Source organism: Mixophyes fleayi, chromosome 8, assembly GCF_038048845.1.
Source record: "Mixophyes fleayi isolate aMixFle1 chromosome 8, aMixFle1.hap1, whole genome shotgun sequence".
NCBI lineage: Eukaryota > Metazoa > Chordata > Amphibia > Anura > Limnodynastidae > Mixophyes > Mixophyes fleayi.
The window spans coordinates 63,480,764-63,499,759 of NC_134409.1; the positions used below are offsets into that span (position 1 = coordinate 63,480,764).

At 41.0% G+C, this 18,996-nt stretch overlaps 1 pseudogene; it reads left to right on the forward strand.

Moving 5' to 3' along the window:
- The first annotated feature begins 17,466 nt into the window (after positions 1-17,466).
- LOC142100375 (5S ribosomal RNA) lies at positions 17,467-17,584 on the forward strand (annotated as a pseudogene).
- Positions 17,585-18,996: the final 1,412 nt, after the last annotated feature.

An 18,996-nucleotide genomic window follows, 5' to 3' on the forward strand; every position in this document is an offset into this window, starting at 1 on the left:
CCTCACGGTATAATAAAATGAAGATGAAATGAAACATTTAAAACCATTTTTCTTAAAATACTGAACATTCCTTAATTTATTCAAAACATATTTGTCAAAGGTACCTATAAGGGGAAAAGCTAGTTCATTCTGTGTTTTCTTTAAATATATCATTGCAACCAACCCATGCTTGTGATACATGTGGGGCATGGGGGCATCTGCCCCCCAGGCTGGCCCCATAGTGGGCTAGCTTAGGCTGGGTCAATAGGACACCTATATTTTTTTTTCCTTAAAATAGGCTGCTGAGTGGAGTCTTGCCCCCGGGCTATTTTTTACCAGCCCTCCATTGGATATATGACACTGGATGATGTCCCATTGGGAATATCCACCAGGGATTGTGAGTATCCCATTATTGCATTTAAACACGCAATTGTTGCTGCACACAGAACCCTTAGGGTTTGACACACTGTAAAATATTAGTGACAATTCACAATGTAACACTTCTTCTAGGTCACTCAGTCTCTATATCCAATCTCAGTAAGACTGACTTATGTTTTTACACTGATGAGTGTCCATAACTATTTGGCCTCACTAAGGGTTAACAAAGCAAAGCAGGTGTGGTGAGGCCTTTGTAAGTGTCATAAGGGACAGGATCTAGGACCATCTTTGTTTGGTTGTGGTGTTAACCTTCCCGCTGATGTGTCCTGAGGTAGGGGATGTGCTTCCCATGTTTTTTCCTGGGTTCTGGTGCTGGCCCAAGGCTATGTAAACAGCGTGGTGCATGAACTCTGGTATTTGGTATGGGTTCTGGTGCAGGCTCAGAGGTGTGATTGGCCACTTGGTACGTGGGCTCGGTTGTCTGGCATGAGTTCTTGTGCAGCCCCGGAGTTTGAAGGAGCCACATGGTGCACAAGCTTGGTTATTTGCTACAGGTTCTGTTACAGGCCCAGAGGTATTAGGGTAATTTTTGGTGGAATGTTGGTTATTATACTGTAATGTGTGGTGATGGTATTTCTGTAATATGTGTATCTGTGCATGTGGGGGTAGTATTGCTGTAATGTGGGGTGGGATAGAGGTGGTATTGCTGTATTATGGAGTGGTAGTTATATTGCTGTAATGTGTAGTGGGACTGGTAGTATGGTGTTAATTTTACTGTAGTTTGTGGTTGGGGAGATGGTGTTACTGTAATTTATGTTGATGGTACTGTTGTAATATGTATGTGTGGTGGGATGGTGGTGGTATTGCTGTAATGTCTGGTGGTAGTTGTCTTTCTGTAATGTAGGGGAGGGGCTGCTTTAATGTGGGAAGAGGTGTTTCTGTAATGGCGTATTGCTGACTGCTATAATATGGGTAGCATTGCTGATTGCTGTAATGTGGAGGATATTCTATAATATGAAGAGTATTGCTGATTGCATGAGCTACTACTCCTCTCATCTTCTCCTAATTTGAAACTCACCTCATCTCTTTATAATTTGTAGAGATGCTCAGGCACGGATCCCTGAGAACCAAACATATCCGAACTTAGCAGATCCAAGTACCGAGCAAAGCCGACTCCGTACTTTCGAGCTTTTTCCGAATTGAAAACGAGGCAAAACGTCATCATTACGCTATCGGATCTCGGATCTCACAAGTTTTGGATTCTATAAGTACCACCCTCCACGGCAATCCAGAGACACACAGAGGGACACAGAAGGGGTAGCACAGTCTGTAGAGCAGTTGGGCAGCAACATAGGTAGAATAGAAAGATGAGGGGGTAGCAGTGTTCTTCAAAGTCTACAGTGACATTCAGGAGACCTCCATTGCTCCAATCCTAATTGTCAAATAGAAATACTAGTGCTATCAGTCTTTTCTTCTGACTTTAGCAGTCAAATTGTACTGTGTTATATAGGTTACACACAAAGAGGAGAGCTCCATTGCTCCATTGCTTATTGTCATTGCTGAAATACAAATACTAGGGCTGGCAGTCTTCTCTTCTGACTTTGCAGTCAAATTGTACAGTGTTATATAGGTTACACACGAAGAGGAGAGCTCCATTTCTCCATTGCTAATTGTCATTGCTGAAATACAAAGACTAGGGCTGGCAAGCTTTTCTTCTGAGTTTGCAGTCAAATTGTACAGTGTTATATAGTTGACAGACAAAGAGGAGACCTCCATTACTCCATTGCTTATTGTCATTGCTGAAATACAAATACTAGGGCTGGCAGGCTTTTTTTTTTACTTTGCAGTCAAATTGTACAGTGTTATATAGGTTACACACAAAGAGGAGAGCTCCATTTCTCCATTGCTAATTGTCATTGCTGAAATAGAATTAATAGAGCAGGCTTGGTCTTCTAAATCTGCAGTCACATAATGTACAATATTATATAGGTAACACACAAAGAGGAGAGCTCCATTGCTAATTGTCCTTGCTAAAATAGAAATACTAGTGCAGGCAGTCCTCTCTTCTGACTTTGAAATCAAAGTGTACGGTGTTATATAGGTTACACACAAAGAGGAGAGCTCCATTGCTCCATTGCTAATTGTCATTGCTGAAATACAAATACCAGGGCTGGCAGGCTTTTCTTCTGACTTTGCAGTAAAATTGTACGGTGTTATATAGGTTACACACAAAGAGGAGAGTTCCATTGCTCCATTGCTAATTGTCATTGCTGAAATACAAATAATAGGGCTGGCAGGCTTTTATTCTGACTTTGCAGTCAAATTGTAAGGTGTTATATAGGTTACACACAAAGAGGAGAGCTCCATTGCTCCATTGCTATTTGTCTTTGCTGAAATTCAAATACTATTGCTGGCAGGCTTTGTGTAAATCTGCAGTCAAATTGTACGGTGTTATATACGTTACACACAAAGACGAATACTAGGGCTGGCAGGCTTTTCTTCTGAAATTCCTGTCAAAGTGTATGGTGCAAGCAGCTACTGCCACCAGTCATGATGAGAGTAATCTCTCTAAGTCATTTTAAAGCCTATGTAAAAGTGCATTGTGTGTTTAAGTCAGGGAAACAAAAATGTAAAATAACCACCTTTTACCTTGATCAAGAAGAAAAGACCTGTAATCCAGACAAAGTTTTCTGCGGAAAAAAATAAAATTGCCAACATGCCATTTTACACACGCAATGGCAAAGAAAGAATGAGGCCTTCGCCTTTCTCTATGAGTGTGAGTTTGGCAACTGTCGCTGAGGCATCTTCTTGTAAGGTCAGTTATGACCAAGCAAGTCTTCGTCATTCGAACTCCAAAAGTGGTGTCCAAATACTTTTACATGTAAAAGCAGAGCTGGAAGAAAACAGTAAGGCATTAGAGGAAAATGTTTCTTCAGATTCAGAAATGACACAAATTCCTGTGGAGAGTCTATCCATGAGTGCTATGTGTAATCCTGACCATTCTGACAGTGTGGCCATAAAGAAGGCCCCTTTCAGCAGTTCTACAGATGTGTGCCTGAATAGCCCAAGTGTAGCCAGTGATACACCAATTGAGGATGCCACTTTGGAATTGCAACAGGATGAGGGGGATATTTGTGTAGCCGACGAGGGCACTAATGGGGATGTTGATGAGGATGATGTTGTTTGTGTAAGTACTGCACCGGTGGAAGCAATTCTGGCACGTGACAAGAAGAAGGCCAATGTCATGCCTGGACATAAGACCAAAAAATCCACTTCTTATGTGTGGAATTATTTTTACCCAAATCCTGACAACAGTTGGCTAGCCATTTGTAGCGTATTTAAAGCCACAGTCAGTCAAGGTGGGGACCTTAACCATCTATGAACCTCATCCATGTTACGCCATTTGAAGCGAGTTCATGGCAAACTGTAGGGAAAATCAGAAACTTATGCTAAAAAAATAACAACAAGCAGTCCATCATCAGCTAGAACTCTCCTCTCACATACATTCCAACGCCTGCAATCTACACTCACAGCACCTTCCTCAACAATATCCTCAGTATCGATTGGAGTTAGTCCTGCATCCTAGTTGCTAAGGCTAGATGACGCCTACACTGGCCTGGATTCCTCAGAAGAATTCTTGAGCTTTAGTCCCACTGCTGTTCCTGCTGCTGCTGGGATTAAATCTTCATCCCAGAAGCAGACCAAGAAGAAGTCTACTAGTAGTTAACAACAATTTACTGTTAAACAATCCTTTGCAAGAGGAAGCAAATATGAAAGCTGTCACTCAGTCGCAAAGTGGATCACAGACGCCATGGCGACTATGCTAGTATTAGATCTGCGTCCAATATCCACTATTAATGCAGCTGATTTTAGACAGTTACTTGAGGTCTTGTGTCCCGTTACCAATTCCATCATGACACCATTTCAGGATAAAATCTATTCCTCACCTCTACCTGAAAGTTTGTAAAAATGTAATTATATAATGCCATTCCACCCACTGTACACTTAATCACAGATATGTGGACAAGCGCAATCGGGCAAACTAAAGATTATATGACTGTGACAGCCCCCTGGCTTGGTGATTCCCCTTCACCAGCAGGAACAGCAGCAGCATGTACCCAAGTACATCACATTTGTCAGAGCCAGGCTACTCTGTGTATCACCGGCTTCACTAAGAGGCATACAGCTGACAATCTGTTACAAAAAACTAAAGGCTGTCATTGCAACATGGCTTATCCAGCTTGGACTCTCCTCAAGATATATCATTTCTGATAACGCCACCAATATTGTGAGAGCATTACAGTTGGGTGAATTCCATCACATTCCCTGTTTTGCTCACAGAATAAACTTGATTGTTGTAGAGCTTTTTAAAACTTTGCAAGCACGGGCAGGAGATGCTGTCTGTGGCCCATAAAATATCGGTGTGTGCCTGATAAAAGCATGCATCCCGGATGGATCAGCGCTCGTTGCCATGTATTAGCTGTAGAATTACCTCAGTTATCCAAGAAAGAGATGGAGTGATCAAATGAACCGTAGCTGGTTTCATGATCCAAGGACAATTTTATCTTGCACCACTTTTCTTTTATGCCACTGCTGTGTGCCAATGTGTACTAGATGTGCTAGGAACTGCCGTGTGTTTGAGTCATTGCTCTGGCGCTTACCATCCAGCCAGGTCTCTGCAGTCTTTGTTTGAAAGTGTATGAAAATAATATTGTGACCTGTGAGGTAGTCAAAATTGACTGCAAATGCCTTTAAATTAGTGTTATTGAGGTTAATAATAATGTAGGAACAAAAAAAAAAGAGCAAAATAATGTGATTTTAGCATATTTTTTGGAACTTGTCTATAAAATACAGATCCAAAACCAAAACCAAAACACACAAGGGCAGTTCTGCCAAAACCAAAGCCAAAACACGAAGCTAATCCAGATCCAAAACCAAAACCAAAACCAGTTCATGGGGGTCAGTGAGCATCTCTAATAATTTGTGCTTCACATCTGTGCAAACATGTTTTTTTAAAAAGTATATAACAAGAATTTATTATCTATTTGTATAATCTGTGATAGGCTACTGATCAGTGTAGTATAGTTTATGGCATTGTATGGCGCTGCTTAATTAACGATAGTAATAATAATATTAATAATAATAATAATAATAATAATAATAATAATAATAATATTTGCTGTAATGTGGAGGATATTGAAGATTGCTGCAATGTGGAGAGATTTTGCTAAATGCTGTACTGTGTGTGTGGGGGGTATTTATTGATGGAATGGTAATAATGTAATGAAATGTTGGGGGACCTTAGGAGAAATAGACTTATTCCTTAAATGCTATTGATTTAATGCTGGAGCTGGTTGGGGGGCCTAAAGTGTTTGTTAGTTCATTCCAGAAGGTGAACATTACATATCCATTTTTATAAAAAAGGCCCAATATTGCAATGTCCGGCCAAGCAGCAACTGAGCTTAAAACACCAGCAGCTACTGCAAGTACATGTAAGAGAGATTGTTTGCCAACTTTCTTGACTGTGGTTGGACCTATCTAGCACACTCAGGACTTTCTCCCGACTGCAGTGAGGCATGTCTGTCTACATGCTGGTCTGCTTTATCGGAACCCACATGTACTTTACAGTGGTGCGCAGAGTGTTGTCAGTGTATTTGAAAAGAAAGTGGTTGGAGGATTGCCTAAAAATGTCTAAATCGACAGGTACACAGGTTGGTGGCACCCACACCAGCAGCCCGGCTCCTATTGATTTGCCACTTGCCTACTGACAATTTGGCCACACCTACTACATAAGGCCACTTATAGAAAATTTTCCAGGGCCACTTTAATTTCTCAATCTGCACTATATGAAAGGTCTTCTTTTGGAGTCCCAAATATCTGTCTTTTGTGGAAACCACATGATTAAATTAAAGGACTTTTTGTTTATGCACCTCTCAATCATCACAAAGACACATATCAAGCAGTATATGATCTCTGGCTGCTGTCATTGACAATGTGGATCTGTGCTTATGTGCAACCATAAGTATACACACATGTCTGCCACTTTGTAACATAGGTTTTACATGGAGGTACATGCCTGGAATTAAATCATTAAATAGCAAAATCACTAGTATTCTAGACCTATTAGTCACCAAACATTACATTTATTTGCATGAAGTTTGAAATTAAAATGAAGGGTTACTATATGCTTTGTTTGTTGTATTTGGTGGGGCATTGATCAAGCATTCTTTATTTTTCACACTATAAAAAGTAGAATTGGAAATCATTTTAGTAATATTTAAGGAAAAATAATAGAGAGGACCTTAATTCATTTATTTGACAAACATGTTAAATGAAAATAATGGAAGGAAGCGGTAATCTAAATTTTATGTATCAACATAAAGTTAAAGAAATTATTTAAATATTTGAAATGTTGTCCTTATCTTTTCAATAAGTATGCTGCTGTTCTATTCAACTGTAAAATATGCAACACATCTGTAATGCCTAAAATGCAAATGATTAATTACAGGCAAGTTGTGGCTTATATCCATCCATAAATTAGCATAAGAAGTCCAAACATTGCTTCTCATGAATGTGAATAAAGAGGATAAACATTTTAACATAAGATATGGTGAAAGAAAACATAAAACAAAGTTAACTAGTTCATAGACAAGGGGTTGATATTCAAAGTGTCCAAGTTCAAAGTTAAGCTACTATTCTAGCCATAGAAATAGATCTAACTAAAGTGATGCTGGGTTCAACATGATAGAATACATTGCAAGCATTGTGTTCAATTACATACATAGTAAATGCACAATACTTGTTATTACCAACAGCCTAGAGCCAGAAAGTAGCACAGGGCCTGCAGACAGGAGCTTAAACAGTAACTGTAATCACCAACTGCAGATAGCCAGGAAGTAGTGCTATTCATGCCCAACTCCAACTGCCTAGAGCTGGGAACTAGCACTGTGCCTGCATTTACCAACTGCCTGGAGCCAGAATGGATCACTGTACCTGTGATCTCTAACTGCCCAGATACAGGAACTAGCACAGTACTTGTATTAACCAACAGTTTGGATTTGGCACTCTGCCTTTGGTCAGGTGCACACTTAGGATTTTTTTTCAGTTGCCCAGAACCCCCTGTGGAAGTTGAGCAATTGGATGAAGTTGTTCTAAATGAACAAATATCAATTGTAATAGATTTACGTGTGTTTGCGATTAGTACGCTATGTTATAACAAGGTTAATAACGCAATCGCGTAGGTAAACAGCACACACTTACTTTCACACATCCATTTTGTAAATAGCACACATTTATTAAAGTTCCAATCCACATTAATTTATTAATAAATGTATAAGAGATTATTTATACATAGATATACTACAGTAAAGGTAATTATGGTTCAGGTCCTCAGAAATATGTGGAGTAACCAGTGCACAGGGCTCATAAAAAAACAGTTTATACAAGTCTAGAGGCGGGAGACTGAGAAAAGGATATCTGGCAGTTTGAAGAACAATGACCAGAGAAATTCACTAATGCCACATCGAGTACCTGAGACTGCAAGAACCTTTGACCTATGAATGAAGGCCTTAGAACTGTAACTGTTTGTTTTTTTAACTCTTTATTTGTTACAAGAGGAAATAGCTCCTCCATACTTCTAGGTCTTTTTTGATTTTAATGAGAAGGGGAGGAAAAATCTTTCGATATAATCGGTCATAGGAAGAGATGATATAGACCCCAAGATACTTGACCTTGTTTGCCTGCCAGCGCAAAGCAAAATTAGCCTGTAGGGTGGTACGGAGGGGAGGGGGAGCGTACAGGAGCATGACCTCAGATATAGAAAAATTAATTTTATAGCCTGATAGAAGACCATATTCATCAATGAGTCTATATAGGGCGGGTAAAGAGTCTCGGGGTTCGTGAGAGAAAGAAGTATCGTCCACAAAGAGAGAGACCTTCAATTGCCGGGGTCCCTCCTCCACACCCATTATTAAAGCCGACTGCCTAATCATTGCTGCCAAGGGCTCTATAACCAATGCAAAAATTAAAGGAGATATGGGTATCCCTGTCTCGTCCCATTGGAAAGGTAAAGAGGATCAGAAAGTGAGTCATTAACCAATACCCTAGCGGTGGGAGAGTTGTAAAGAGCAGATACACCATCAGGAATTCAGCCGAGAAGCCATACGTCTTCAGAGTGTGAAACATGATGTCCCACGAAATCTGATCGAATGCCTTCTCGGCGTCCAAAGAGAGCAACAGGGCTGGGAGACGCCTCTGGTTAATTATTTGAATTATATCTATTGCTCGACGGGCATTATCTCTGGCTTGACGACCTGGGATAAATCCCACCTGATCATAATGGATCAGATCCAGAAGGACTCTATTCAAACGGATGGCTAATAATTTTGCATAAATCTTAACATCTACATTAAGGAGGGAGATAGAACGGTAGTTTGCACAGTCACTAGGGTCCTTCCCCTCCTTATGTATAACTACTATACATGCTTCCAACATCGATTTAGGGAATGGAGCTCCTTGCAAGACAGCATTGAACAGGGTGCGAAGGTGGGGATCAGTGTCACGGTCTGCCTCCGTCTGCTTTGCAACATATCCCTTTTGAATGCTGCTTGCATCCTTGAGCCCTTGTTTGTTTTGAACTGTGCAGTATTTGTGTTCATTGTATATGTTGCAGCAATACCTCTGATCACTAGAGGTGCTGCTATTGTGCCTTACTTGGTTGTATCAGGGGTTAACCTGCCCTGTAATTATTTATTGCACCTGAGTGCGTTCCTTCTTAAACCTGTCTCTCTCAGCAGTCATTGCTGGTTATTGTTGTCCCATCCTGCTGTTGCATTCTGTTGTTCCTTCCCTCTGCTGTGCTTGTGGTTGGCTCCTGAGCTGCACTTTGTATTTGAACCGTGACAACCAGGTTCTGTGTTGAAGCCATCTGGGCCCAGGCCTTAGAGGCCTTATGTGTTTTAATAACATCCAGTATATATAAAAGCTTTTATGATTTCAGCTGGAGGGGTACTTCCAGGATTCAAGCTATATAAATTATATAAGGCAGAGTAAAACTTCTGAAACTCTCTATTTGATCAGGGCTGTATATGGGGGAGCCAGAGGCCAATTTCAGAGTCATAACATTATTTTGGGAAGTTTGAGCCCTCAACGGGTGGCCAAGATCATGTCTGCTTTGTCTCCCTTCTTGTAAAACGGTTGCTTCAGCCGTTTCAGGGCCGCGGCTGTGGATTCAAAGAGGAGGAGATTCAAATCAGAACGTACTTTTAGAAGTTTGTTCAAAGTAGATTCATCTGGGGAGAGTTTATGTTTTCGCTCCAAAGTCTGAAGTTGGATAGCTAATGAGGTGCGCTTATAAAATGTTAATTTCCTACGGCGTGAAGCCATGCTAATCAAATGAACCCATATCACCGCCTTATGGGCTTCCCAGAGGGTGATGACACTACTTTTACAACTGTATAAATTGTTGAGCTCTGGCTTTGGTCCCCAGAGCGTTCTGATTGAAGCTTGAGTTGGTGCCAACTGCCGCTTGCGTAATAAATTTGGTTATACTTTCATGTATTATGTGTACCTTTTATGCATCATCATGGTTTGCTGTTATCCTGCTATCTTTTATTATTAAATCTCTTTGTGTGTTGACAATATTTATTGGTGACGACAAGATGAATATTACACCCCCCCTGTGGCATGGAGCTTGTTGACAGGCTGGTCCTTCTCCCAGGACCAATAACTACACTGTATGTAGCAGGATATACAGAGTTTAGAACTGTTCTGTAGATCCATCCCTCTCCTACCTGTCAGGCTGTGCACGCAATCCAAATTTCTGATGTCTGTCACTTTACATTCCCCTATTGGCTCTCGGCAATTACTAGCCTTTGTGGACTCAGGATACGCAGGGAACTTCATATCTGCGACTTTGGTATCTGAGCTCCACATTCCTGCACTCCAGTCATCTCAACCTTTTAGCTTTGACAGCGGTGGATGGTAACCAAGTCTCCAAAGGCTCTATCACCCTGATGACGGTCTCTATTCAGTTGTCTGTATGAGCTCTTCATCCCGAACCGATGAACTTTTTGGTACTTCCACAATCAGTCATTCAGATTATTTTGGGGCTCCCTTGGCTGCGACTTCATTTGCTGCAATTTGATTGGCTTTGTTTAATTTGGCTTGGTTTGCTACGGTCCCTTTTGTGGAAAGCACTGTCTGCAGTCTGTTGTTTCTCTCGATTTCTTGCCATGCTGTAACTCCTCTTTCTATGCTTCCCGAGATTTATTCCGACTTTCTGGATGTCTTCTGCAACTTCGCCTCTGACGTTTTACCCCCTCATCGCCCCTGAGACTGTCCTATTGAACTTATTCCAGGCAAGTGTATTCCTAGAGGTCAGGTATATCCTCTCTCCCAGAGACCCAGGCAATGTCTGAATATGTGGAGGAAAATCTCAAACAAGGTTTCACCCGAAAGCCGTCTCCCCCTGCCGAAGCAGGGTTCTTCTTCATCAAAAAAAAAGGATGGTGCCCTTAGGCCATGCATCGATTATCGTAAGTTAAACGCAATTATGGTAAAGAATCATTACGCCCTTCCCTCCATACCCAAACTTTTGACTGGATCCGTTGTGCACAAATATTCACAAAGCTGGATCACAGGGATGCCTAAAATTTGACTATCCGAGGTAGTAGGTTGTTGTTCTGAGTCATCCACTTTTTGATCCATCTCTGTGTCTCGGGGTGCCAACTTCCAGTTCCAGGCTACCTCAGGTTCTGAGCTGCCCAGGGCCTGTTCCAGGCTTATCCCAGAAACCTTATTGCCGTGACAGTTTGCACTGGCCCAATGGATCCTACAGGGGAACATACCCCAAGGTCAGATTTATTTTGAAGCCTAGCTGAACGCATGGAAAGACAGGAAACTACCCAAGAGCAAGTGATGAGATATTTGCAAGAGCTATCTGCTTGTATTGCAAACCTACAGACCGCATTGACACGGTCACCTACACAAATCCCTTCAGAGAGTACCAGTTATATTGTTGTGCCAGGTCCACCGTTGTGGTTGGTTCTCCCTACGCCAGCCAAATACGATGGAAACCCAAAGAACTGTAGAGGGTTCCTGAACCAAAGCAGTATTCACTTTTTTCTACAGACTGAACTAAAACTGCCTATATTATCTCTCTTCTATCAGGGCAAGCCTTAGCCTGGGCATCTCCCCCCTGGGAGAAGTCTGATCCCATTCTGTCCAACATCAAGGGGTTCCTAACCCTATTCCGGAGAATATTTGATGAGCCTGTGGGGATCATCATCTGCCGCTGCCGACATCCTGCATTTGCGACAGGGCCGATCATCTGTAGGACAATACGTGGTCAACTTCAGAACCTTTTCATCAGAACTCTCATGGAACAATGACGCACTAGTGGCAGCCTTTTGGCAAGGTCTCTTTGACCGCATTAAGGATGAGTTAATCACACGAGACTTGCCCACCAACCTGGATGAACTGATCACGTTATGCAATCGGATAGATCTGAGGTTCCGAGAAAGACTTTAGAGAAAAGGGGTTCACAGTATGTCAAGCCACGTCAGACACCTCAAATCCGGTCTCCTTCTCCCCCTCAAGGAGAACCCATGCAATTGGGCAGGGTTCACTGAGCGTGAGTAAAGGGTCAAGGAGAAACTCTGCATCTGCTGTGGTGATTCTGGCCACGATCTGAAATCTTGTTACCAGAGGTTGGGAAACGCCACCTCCTTACCAACAGTGAGGATGTTTGTTTAGGAGTTACTATTTGTCCTCCTCAAGCTAGAGACTGTGTTCTCCCTGTGACGTTGAGATTGTTTCAAATTTCTGTGTACATCTTGTTATGGCCACAAGTGTGTCATAAACTCATAGAACAGGTAGAAGAGGTTTTCACCTTTAGCAGCCGCCTTTCCCGTAGAGGCTGGTTATGCTCACAGGTACTTGGATGCCCCCAGGTCTTATGCTCAGAGTAGTATTAGTTTATGCTAACACGGCAGTGCACAGGTACCGGAGGTAGGACATGGAGTAGCGGCAGGCCAGAGCTCAGCGGACTAGAAAGAGCACCAGAGAGAATGTCAGGTACAGGCAGAAGGGTCAAGGTCACAGGCACAGGTTCAGGATCCAGGGACAGGCAATTGATCAGGGTCAGAAGCACAGGTTCAGAGTCCAGGAACAGGCAAAGGTCATACACGGGTAATCAATCACAGGTTTCAACACCAAAGACAGGAACAGGAGCAGGCAGCAGTACTGGAACAGAACGCTATAACCGACAGTGAGGCTCAGACCTCACTGCCTTAAATAGTACTAAGAGCCAATCAGGACAGAGGAGGACATGGCTGACAATCAGCCTCAGGAGGCAGCTAATTAATTGCAAGCTAGAACTAGCATAGGTAATAACATAACCAGGAAGCATATATAAAAATATAAATGAACCAGTTTAAATCATATAAGAGCTCCCCCTGGAGTTGGAGGATGTCCCTACACCCTCCTACATCTATGCCACAAGGATAATCCCAAAGAATCATAACAGAGTATAGAAACTACAGCACGCGTCCGGCTGCTAGATCACGCAAGGATGCGGCATACCGCCGCAGCTCATGACACATCTCTGCTCTCTTGGACTCTGCAGGCAACTTCATGTCAGCTCAGTTAGCCAAGCAGTTAGCCATTCCTCTTGTCCAGATGTCTCCACTCATCTTTCTAACAGCTGTAGATGGGAGTCGTATACCTGGTGGCACCATCTCCTACCATACATCTCCAATAACTTTGCAGGCAGGGGTCCTACACTCGGAGATCATTCAATTCCTAGTAATTCCCGAGGACACCAATTCCATTGTTCTTGGTTTCCCGTGGCTCCAGGGTCACAACCCCCGTATCGACTGGTCTTCTCCCGCATTGCTCTCCTGGGGCCCGGAATGCACTAAAACCTGTCTTGAGAAGATATTGCTTTATCACAATACCTCCAACAAAGAGACTCCTGTTATTCCTGTGCCCTACCGAGACCACATAGTCTGTAAACGGGCTGCAGAGACTTTGCCATCTCACTGCGTCTGGATCTGCCCCATAGACTTGATACCTGGAAAGATTCCACCCCATGGACGGGTTTACCCTCTCTCTGTTACCGAAACACAGCTATGTCCAAATATATAAAGAAGAATTTAGAAAGGGGCTTCATTTACCCAACTTTTTAACCTGCTGGGGCCTGATATCTTTTTTGTTAAAAAGAAGGATGGCGGCCTTCACCCCTGTATAGACTATTGGGGACTTAATGACATCACTGTAAAAAACAGATACCCGCTGCCTCTCATCACTGAACTCTTTCATCGTGTCAAAGGAGCTACCATCGTTATCAAACTTGATCTCCGCGGTGCCTATAATCTGATTCAGATTAGGTAAGGTGATGTTTGGAAAACATCATTTGGAGGGGGATGGACATTATGAGTATCTCATTATGCCCTTCAGCCTCAGTAATGCCCATGCGGTCTTTCAAGGCTTCATGAACAAAATTTTCCGAGATCTCTTGTACACCATCCTAGTAGTTTACCTGGATGACATTCTTATTTTCTCTCCAGATATCAAGTCTCATAGAGACCATGTCAAGGAGGTCCTTCAATGTCTCTGTAAGAACAAGCTGTACTGTAAGCTGGAAAACTGAACCTTTGATGTTAAATCCATTTTTTCGTTCCTGGGTTATATCATCTCAAGAACCAGTTTACGCATGGATCCAGACAAGGTACAAGCCATTATAAATTGGCCTCAACCGAACACCTTGAGAGAAATACAAAGTTTCCTTGGGTTTGCTAATCATTACCCGAAGTTTACTTGAGGTTGCTCTACGGTAGTAGCACCTATTACCACTTTAACCCAAAAAGCTTCCAAACATACTAAGTGGTCTCTTGAAGCACAGAGAGCTTTTCAGCAATTGTAACAAGCATTTGTTTTGGCTCCTACCCTCTCGCAACCTGACATTAACAGCCCATTCTAAGTGGAGGTTGATGTTTCCTTGGTTGGTGTGAGGGCCGTACTTTCCCAAAAGTCTACCGATGAACAGTGACATCCATGTGAATTCTTCTCTAAGAAATTTCTCCCAACTGAGTGGAATTATGCCATCGGAGACAAAGATTTGCTTGCTATAAAGTTGGCTCTAGAAGAATGGCGATATTTGCTGGAAGGGGCTCGTTATCCAGTGACAGTTTATACAGATAATAAGATTTTTTTTGTACCTGAAGACTGCACAGTGTATGAACCCTCATTAGTCTCACTGGGTGCTGTTCTTCTCTCGGTTCGACATTCATGTTACCTACCGTCTGGGCTCTAACAACTGTAAGGCAGATCTAGTTTGGAAGGATCGCGCTCTCTAAAAATGTACTGCAAGAGCTGCTCCAGTTGAGGGTATCCCTCCCTCAATCAACGAAATTTAATACCAGAATTAACTAGGCGCTCATTGACTATATGTACCTCACTGATATGGAACCAATTAATCAGTAATAAATTAGTAATACAGTTGATAAGTAAAAAAACCTGAGTGCAAAAATGGCAAATAGATAACAATTTAATACATAACAATTATTACAAATTAGGTTAAAATCCACCTGTATATCACTATATACAATCAATTGGAAATACAATGGTAAATCAACATGTTAAATACCAATCAACAAGGTTGTACATTAAAAATTGAAATTGATGGAACGCCAAAATCGAAGAGAACATCGCCCCCATAGGTATTTTTAATTTGAGTGAGCATGTTCTCACACCACATGAAATTAGTGTACTTAACAAAGGATTGAAATTCGCCCCAACCAACAAAATGAACAAATTTCAAACATTTTTAGATATCCACAAATACGTGAGGAAATTAACCCTAAAAAGATATTTTTCAAAGACTCCTGTGGAAGCAACAGTTAGACAAAGTCCGGACTTATACAAACACACTAACCTCAAACCCCCCTCTCACTTTTATCCCAAACAATTCAAGAGCAAAGAAATAACTACATTTGAGACCTTAGTACTATCAGATCTGGATAAACTAAATACCACAAAGAATCCCTATTCACAAATGAACCTCACCAATGAGGAATATAAAGCTTTGAGAGATCTACAAGAATTAGATGAGATAGTAATAAAACCAGCAGACAAAGGGGGAGGCATTGTATTACTCAATCGATCAGATTACCTAGCTGAGTTGGACCGTCTATTGTCTGACACAGACACCTATCAACATTTAAAAACTGACCCTACCTTAGAATTCTCTAGTACTCTTAAAGATATTTTACATGAAGGCCTTGATAGAGGCATAATTAACCTCAATGAATACAACTACATTTACAATAAAAACCCCACCATCCCTGTAATCTATTATTTGCCAAAAATCCATAAACACCTGACCAACCCCCCTGGACGGCCCATTATATCAGGGATCGGCTCTATTACATCAAACCTATCCCATTACATAGACATGTACCTGCAACCGTATGTGAAGACACAAGCAGCCTATCTGCAAGATACTACTCATGTTCTACAACTTCTTGAGGACATAAATTGGAAACCCAACTACTGGTTAGTTACATGTGATGTGTCTTCCTTGTACACTATCATCAAACATTCAATAGGACTAGAAAGCGTTAGGTCCTTTTTAGAATCAGATACTGGTATTATGCCACAACAGGTCTATTTCATTGTATCAATCATTGAGTTCATCTTAACTCATAACTACTTTTGGTATGAGGGCGGATTCTACCTACAACAACAAGGCACTGCCATGGGTACCAGGTTCGCACCCAGCTACGCGAATCTGTATATGAGTTATTGGGAAGACAGATTCATTTGGTCTCAACATGACTGGAGTGCGAACCTGGTACTATGGAAACGCTACATTGACGATGTTTTAATCATTTGGGAGGGATCCGAATTCCCTCTACTCCTATTTCTCACATATATTAACAACAATGAGTATGGCTTAATATTTACAGCTCAGTATAGCCAATTATCTACACAATTCTTAGACTTGGAGATCTTTATCAAAGATAACAAGGTTATGACAAAAACATATCACAAGCTGGTTGATGTCAACAGTTTCATTTTATCTAACAGCAACCACCCTAACTGGCTACGTAGTATTCCAATTAGCCAATTTACTCGAGTTAGGCGTAACTGTACAGAGGTGGAAGATTACATTGTTCAAGGACAGGAGATGCAGGAGCAATTTCTCGAGAAAAAATATGATCCTGATCTAGTCAGCCAGGCCTTTAGTCAATTGAAGAACGCTGACAGAGATCAATTGCTCAAATACAAAAAGATTACTATAGATGCAAAGAAAGTAGAACCCACCAATACAGATAAGGTCTTTTTTGTATCCAACTATTCACAAGACTCAGACAGACTAACACGTATTATTAAAAAACATTGGCAGATCCTAATGCAGGATGATGTACTTGGATCCATACTCATGGACAAACCACAGATTGTGTTTAGAAAAGCCCCAGATTTTAAACAAACACTCACGTCCAGCTATATTCCTACTACTAACTCCACGAGCAGTAAGAACTGGCTACAAAACAGCAAAAAGGGATTCTACTATTGTGGACAATGTTCAAATTGTACCAAACTGAAATGTAGAAGCACCAGACCAATTACTGAATATCGGTCCATGAATACTGGGCAAACATTCAAGATTCATGAATTTATTACGTGTACTAGCAGCAATGTTGTATACTTATTGCAATGCAAGTGTGGCAAACAATATGTGGGTAGAACCATTAGGCAGTTGAAGGTTCGCATAAGGGAGCATCTGAGAAACATCAACATTGGTTATGAAAACCACCATGTCTCTAAACATTTTAAAGACACGCATCAGTGCGACTATGATGGCGTAGAGTTTATAGGGATCAAGAAAATTAATAAGAACTGGAGAGGGGGCAATCTTTTAAAACAACTAAACAAAGAAGAAACAAGGGCTATATACCATCTTAAGACACTAGCCCCATTAGGTCTGAATATAGAATTTGATTTATCCATTTAATATCAAGCATGTTCATATGATGAGAGCACGAATATATTCCATTATAGGTATTGGCGCCTCGGACAGACCACTCTAGGAGGTGAGTATAGTGAACCTAAGGTCATACCTCTCTGGTTATGCCCAATCTCGTTTGATCTTGGAAGCGAAGCAGAGAGGGCCAGGTAAGTAGCAGGATAGGAGACTACCTGCGAATACCTGGTACTATAGGTCCTATGTCTTCCCCCGGGAATCATGAACCCTGCGCGTCTAATACAGGAGTACTATTACACCATGCATGCGCTGTATCGGCCCAACCAGCGCTGTTGGCTCCATTATCCACATAGTGGACATACAATATAGACCTACCAGTCCTTTTTTTATTTTTTATTTTTATTTTTATTTTTATTTTTATTTTTGTTTATGTTTTTTATTCCGATATATAATTCTTGTGCATATATATGTATATATAAACATATATATATATATATATATATATATATATATATTTAATGTATTAACATATAATGTCATCATTTCTGCTTATTGGTTGAATAGTAGGACAATACGTATTAACTCCAGATTAAAATTCCCCAGATTAAAATTCTCATTTATGATGATTTTTTTCACCCACCTTTGTGTTATATCTCAGCAGTAATACTACACAATTGGAATCTTTGTTTTCAGCTTAGTACTTGTGTATATTGGTACACCCACGCTGGTTATCCTATACATACCATCCCCAATTGTATTTAAGCGATGGACCTTATATTTATAGTTATTCTCCTCATAATTAACCTACCGTATATTTATTATACCAGCTACCCACATTGTATGCTTACCCAATTATATCAATTTAACACTCTATGGAACAAATAACAATGCATTATGGGAAGTTTCATTAATATCAATTTATACCAGTTTTAGGTCACCACGCTGAAATGTAATGTAACTTTTATTCACCCATTGTTATTATGCGAGTTGCATCAGGACTATTATTGTTTTAATGTATAGTGGACTTTATGACATGAACCTCCAGCCGACATCTATACACGGATAACCCCTTTTTGGGCAACCAATCACCTCTTTCTATGCTTTATTTAAACATCCCATTATGAACACACAATAAACCCTTGAAAAAGTCCAGCTAGGACGAAACGCATTGGGACACGCCCACTTCACGTAACGTCACTCTGACAGGCACCACGAGGGATTCCCTACAGGACTATGCCCTGCACAGCTCTAACTCACAGGAACTAAGAGCGATTACACCACCCTGCCGCGCGGCCGCTGTGAGGGATCATAACAGCAAGTATCTAAACTCGAGCATCACTATTTTTATTTTTATTTTTATTTTTATACATATACTTTTTATTTATTTATTTTTATTTTTTCAATGGGAGTATAATTGTATCTCCTATCAGTCGTTGTCATTATCTGCTAGGACATTTTTTTGGTGTTGGCAACACCATATACATCTGCACTATAATTAGGACGTTTGTATCTCTACACCAGTCTCCTATATCTGCTATTTTATTTGGATCAAATACAAATCCACCGCATGTACAATTGGCTGGAGGCCATCAATTTTTAATGTACAACCTTTATGTTTTTATTGTTCACCACGCTTATGGTTATTAATGATT